The sequence below is a fragment of the Homalodisca vitripennis genome, chromosome 4, assembly GCF_021130785.1.
Source record: "Homalodisca vitripennis isolate AUS2020 chromosome 4, UT_GWSS_2.1, whole genome shotgun sequence".
Classification (NCBI taxonomy): Eukaryota; Metazoa; Arthropoda; class Insecta; order Hemiptera; family Cicadellidae; genus Homalodisca; species Homalodisca vitripennis.
Genome location: NC_060210.1, coordinates 107,135,738 through 107,142,500, shown reverse-complemented (window position 1 = coordinate 107,142,500; position 6,763 = coordinate 107,135,738).

The following is a 6,763-nucleotide window of genomic DNA, read 5'->3' as shown; positions in this document are numbered from 1 at the left end:
CCCGCATGATAATTACTTTGAAAAGTATTTCTTCACTTGTTTAGGCCTATTGTTTTATGTATATAAAGTTGTATATGTCCAGGATCTCAGAGCCCATTTGTGTTCAAGTACAAAACCTGGTTCATAAAACTGATAGAGAAGTTTATCTTAGGAAATAAATTTATCGTTAGTTGTTTGAGCTCTAGTTGAGGTCAAATAAGAGGGCATCAAGGTGTTAAAAATATGAAATAAAATATTTCTCTCACATAATATTTCTTTAGCTTCACACACATAAATAACCACCAGACAAGTAAATATATTTAAAATCACACACAAACATTTAAAATGACGACTGTCTCTTATATAATTGTCTGGCAATAGCTATTGAATGAAAATTGGTATTAAATGTAACAAACCAGGTAAAATCTGGTAACTTTCATCAAAATTAGCGTAGTTAACGATCGATTTCGTGCAGGTTAAAACAGGAAGTTTAGCTTGATTATATGTCATTGATAATTTTTATATGAACAGTCGAAGCTCATCTTGTACTGTAACTGTACCATCTCATACTCGTATAACACACAATAGACAGTGTTGTACTCGATCGATTTCGTGCAGGTTAAAACAGGAAATTTAGCTTGATTAGATGTTATTGATAATTTTTTATATGAACAGTCGAAGCTCATCTTGTACTGTAACTGTACCATCTCATACTCGTATAACACACAATAGACAGTGTTGTACTCGATCGATTTCGTGCAGGTTAAAACAGGAAATTTAGCTTGATTATATGTCATTGATAATTTTTATATGAACAGTCGATAATTACCAAGCTCATCTTGTACTGTAACTCTACCATCTCATACTCGTATAACACACAATAGACAGTGTTGTACTCGATCGATTTCGTGCAGGTTAAAACAGGAAATTTAGCTTGATTATATGTCATTGATAATTTTTATATGAACAGTCGATAATTACCAAGCTCATCTTGTACTGTAACTGTACCATCTCATACTCGTATAAAACACAATAGACAGTGTTGTACTCGATCGATTTCGTGCAGGTTAAAACAGGAAATTTAGCTTGATTAGATGTTATTGATAATTTTTATATGAACAGTCGAAGCTCATCTTGTACTGTAACTGTACCATCTCATACTCGTATAACACACAATAGACAGTGTTGTACTCGATCGATTTCGTGCAGGTTAAAACAGGAAATTTAGCTTGATTAGATGTTATTGATAATTTTTATATGAACAGTCGAAGCTCATCTTGTACTGTAACTGTACCATCTCATACTCGTATAACACAAAATAGACAGTGTTGTACTCGATGTTTATCTTTACAAGCTTTAATGATAGAGCATTCATATATGGATTAAATCTACATTTATAAGCTATTGCAAGCAATAATAGTAGGTCTATCTCATGCGAAAAAAGGCAAGATGACAAGTATAATAGTTTATTTTGTAAAAAAATACCCTTATATCGGGTTCTTTTCATAACAAATATTCCTATTTGATTTTGTTTTAATTGTAATGTTTTTTTATTTTTGACTATCGCAACATGATATTTTTATTAGCAAATGCTTAACTTATTATTTTCTGATTACTAACTTGTAATTATGTTTCAGCCTACAATATACTTATCCTCAATGCGAGAAGATCCAGTATCGTACGTATTAAATGTAAATGTTCATGCCATTCTGAAACTACTGTTTTAGTCAAATATTATAATTCGGTTTAATATTCTAATACAAGTTATTAGAAATCAAATAAACAAGTGCTCAGTGTAACATTTTGTGATTTGAGAGTTTTGTTCTGATTATTTTCAGGTGGCCTCGGTCCTGCGTTGACCCGACGTCCTCTCTGTGACACAATCACGTAACACGTCTCCACGTGTGTTGCAAAACATGCAAAGTATGAATGTTGGTTGAATGAGAGTGTGAAAGGGCGCGTGCGTGTAGAACTACATAAAACTCAACAATTATATCTGCACTACACAACACATTAAGGTATATTTAAGTTTTACCTTCTTTTATTAGACTTAAGATATATCATTGTTGAATACATTAATATTTACCGAAACTGTTTTAAATTTATACTTTATAAAAGGATATTTCTGTAAATATAGTGGTTTTGCAAACCTAACGATTGACCTCATAAGAATTCAAAATTTTATATGATGTATTTTTTAATTGTTACAGGGTGTTGCGGGCTATGCGGCAGGAGGTCGCCCCACCTACACTAATACACACATTACACATACACTAGGTAATGTATTGTTCTATTTAAAAATACTATAATAAGTTTGGCTACAATAGTTATTTCAGAATGGCATATTAATATTAATCGGTTAAGTATATGTTTATATGAGAATTGTTTATAATCTTAATGTAATTACAATTACTCATGGCAATTCTGAGTTAATTAGTTTAAAGAATTTTATCTTAATAGTTTTTATCGTCTTAAATGGACCTTCATTAACATGTGGTATTGAAATTCTTATAAAATAACCTGAAAGATTTTTCCTGAGAGGAATATGACTATGATGACTTGTAAAGTAGCAATAAAACTTTCAGTGTTTCCAGTTGCAAAGAAATGCTATGATGTACACTAAGAGGTGTAGATCTCTATAACAAGAATCTAAATCACGATCTTGTTTGGATTATTCGTCGTATCTAAGTATTTATACAGAGTCGATCATCCATGACTGCATGTAGGGAATATATATTTTATAATTCTGGCGCTTTCTTGTTGCTTCTGATGTGTACCGTAAAAAATGCTCTTTACCATGTCTGTTTTCCCCATGTTCATAATTTGTTATCAAGGTAAGTAATGTTTACGGAGTTACTTTCTAGAGCTCCGACCAAATATATGTTGTAGCTAAAAATACTAACTATACAGAGATACTTGTAATGTTTATGGAGATACCCTCTAGAGCTCCGTAATGTTTATGGAGGTACCTTCTAGAGTTCCGACCAAATATACGTTGTAGCTAAATATACTAACTATACAGAGATAATTGTAATGTTTATGGAGATACCTTCTAGAGCTCCTTAATGTTTATGGAGATACCTTCTAGAGTTCCGACCAAATAAATGTAGCTAAATGTACTAACTATACAGAGATAATTGTAATGTTTATGGAGATACCTTCTAGAGCTCCGTAATGTTTATGGAGGTACCTTCTAGAGTTCCGACCAAATATACGTTGTAGCTAAATATACTAACTATACAGAGATAATTGTAATGTTTATGGAGATACTTTCTAGAGCTCCTTAATGTTTATGGAGATACCTTCTAGAGTTCCGACCAAATAAATGTAGCTAAATGTACTAACTATACAGAGATAATTGTAATGTTTATGGAGATACCTTCTAGAGCTCCGTAATGTTTATGGAGGTACCTTCTAGAGTTCCGACCAAATATACGTTGTAGCTAAATATACTAACTATACAGAGATAATTGTAATGTTTATGGACATACCTTCTAGAGCTCCGTAATGTTTATGGAGATACCTTCTAGAGTTCCGACCAAATATACGTTGTAGCTAAATATACTAACTATACAGAGATAATTGTAATGTTTATGGAGATACCTTCTAGAGCTCCTTAATGTTTATGGAAATACCTTCTAGAGTTCCGACCAAATAAATGTAGCTAAATGTACTAACTATACAGAGATACTTATTGAAACTCTGGTCGAATATGTAGTGTAGCTTTGTATATTTTTTCATGATTAGTTCTTAAATTTACAGTTTTTAAATGTTCCAATCCATGGTGCAGACGGAGATTTTCTCTCGAAATGATGGTGCATGCAACCCATTGGGATTTGGCTGAACGTTATCGAAACTGTTAAGTTGGTCTTATGGGTAACGTAAAACGTATCCTACCGGTAACGAGAAATTGAATTGTAAATAAACGTCCCTTACTTTGGCCGAATAAGTGAAACGTTTATTAAAGCAGCGTTATTCCTAACCAAGTTAAACTTAGCAATGAAGTGATTGTTCTCAACAAACTAATTGTTACATCACATCGTTGTTTCTCCCCACATTGAGTTTTCATGTATGTTTTGGAAATGCTTATTTGTTTTTAAAAATGAATATTTGAAATAAAACCACATCTTCATAATTTAAATGTTTATTATCAGCAAATCATACATTCCTAAAATGAGGTTTAATCAGATAATGTATCTTAAATTTAATATACATGTATTATATAATTCTCTATCCCGGGTTCACCATTAAAAGAGATAAAAGTCAAAGTAACTTAGATATTAGTAATGGAACTGAAAACAATTAATTATCGGGAACCAATCCAGGCTTAAGTAGCGACGCGGCTCGGTCAATCTCGTTTATCATTGTCACTCTAACATGTTCTGACAAGTTGGCAATCCTGCCACTACTGACGATCACCTTCGATATAATATTAAGGTCAGTTAATAATCGATCAACTTATCTGATTTACTGCTTATATGTTTAAGAGCTCTTTTTCCATTTAATCTACAAGCGAAAAAATAACTAAACAAAGGAATTATTTTTGCCGTACAATATTTTTTTTATAAACTTATGTATGTGACTAATATGAATTCCAAAACTACACAAATACTAGAGTATTTTTTAAAGAGTAACCGATATTCTAAGCCTTATTTTGACCCTCCTCATGGGCCATTTAATGTACAACAATCTTATCAACAGAATAAGGTGGAGCGTAGGTACAGTAGAAGGGCGATTTTACCGATGAAAAGTGCTACAGTCACAGACAGGACTTGGACCTGTGCTATATTTGACACATATCCAAATTGCGAGGTGTTAGATCGGCTCTCCCTGTCGACGAATAGACTTACTGCTTGTAAGATCGGACGCCCAGTAATGATTCAACCAGAAATTAGTTACACATTTTAGTTGATTTATATCTGAGATAACCTTTAGTTACACTGGAGCTTATTTTTTACACTGGAGGTAAGCACGTAGGGAACTTCTCTACATATGAAAATCAATTGCTATATTTGTTTTTTTTTTGTATTTTGTATCCATTCGCAGTCCACATGACAACTGGACATTAATTATACTCGATATTTATATTATCGATATTTACAAATTATTAAAAAAATGAAAATGGTTTCGAACATAAGTGGTAACTTCGAGGACTTGTAAACATGCACTACATTAATTGCTCTTGGTTTTGTAACATTTTTTTTTTTTGTGAACCTTAAATTTTATATAACAGAGAGTAAGAGTTAGATTTTATTAACTTTGGCAGACAGGCCTGATCAACCTGGAAAATCCATATCAGCTGGCTATTAAACAGCTGCTGCAGCTCCAGCTGGCCAAACAACAATTGACTCCTACTTCCTGTTGGACTTTGTTACTGACTGTCAGGCTTCACGAGGCTTAACCTCTCTCTCTCATGGCGATAGTTTGAAGATTGTTCAGTTGGAAATTGAGTCTCCACGAGGTTATCTATATTGTCTTTACCTACATTGCTCCCTTCCTGGCCCATTACTGGATTGTTGCCAAGGTGAGGTATTTTTAATATTCTTTTAAGTCAAATAATGTGTGCTACCAAGAAATTATAAAATACTTTTGATTACAGATACTTGGAATTAATTTTTCTTTTCTCAACCAACCAGAGTAAATATATTAGTGAAATTAAGAAGCAGAAATTACTTGAGCCTTTATTAATTTGTAAGTTTGTACTCATAAATATAAATCCTTTCAGATTGTAAATATTATCATAGTGTTTTAATGGTTCATATTTTCTTAGATCCAAACATATGTTGTTGCAATGGTTAGAACTTTTATTTTAAATAATGCATTTGAAATAACAACAAAATGTACTTTAGGTAATAAAAATAGTGTTGTGTGGCCTATAAAGTTAAAAATTATCTGTTACTCTGTTTTATTATTTTTGCTGTTGTTTGTAAATTCAGGATAATAAATGTTGGTAATTTATGCTACGTGCTTTGTCAAAATGTAAGTAAGAAAAGGCATTTGTAGAATAGGAAACAAATAAGAAAAGATGTTTTCAAGTGAATTCTATTTAAAAGCTTATTTTAGTTAATAATTTATTTTTGGAATTTAATTAACTATATCTCATTATATTGACTACTGTAGATTGAGTAATTGACTAATAGTTAATTTTTGGGGTTATTTACCATTTACAAACCGATTATATATCTCTCAAAATACTTCATGTTAAGATTATTTCACGGAATATTTAGGTTTCATTGTTATTATTGTTAACATAAAATTTTACGTGCTATTCTGAAGCAACTATTATACATCTTTTAGTGTCAAATATTTTTTGTAAGATTCTATTGTCTGAATTGTGCTCAGGGATTTGTTCGGGAGCGGTTTGTGTGCCCTCACATAGGTCTGCGTACCACTACCTACCCAGTGCCCGTGCCATACCTGCTACTGTGCCTTCCTCCCTGACCGTGAGCCCTTACGGAGGCGTATGGTTGTGATCTACGTAGTTGAATAATTACTTATAAATATCTTTCTTTATTGGATACATATTGATGTTTAATGTGCTTTGTGTAAATATGTGTCTAGTTTATCTAAGTATTGTTTGATTGATATATCTATGGGTAAAATACCAGAAGTACTAGTGGCCGGCCAAGGTAATGTTGTTTAGTGTATAATTACTGGTGTTTAGGGTATATTGTATTGATAAAATCTAAGGGTTACCTGTACCCTCAGACTGTTGAGATCCAAATACAGAATGAAATGGTAATCAAACCTTTTTCCATGATATGAAATGTAAAATTACATAATT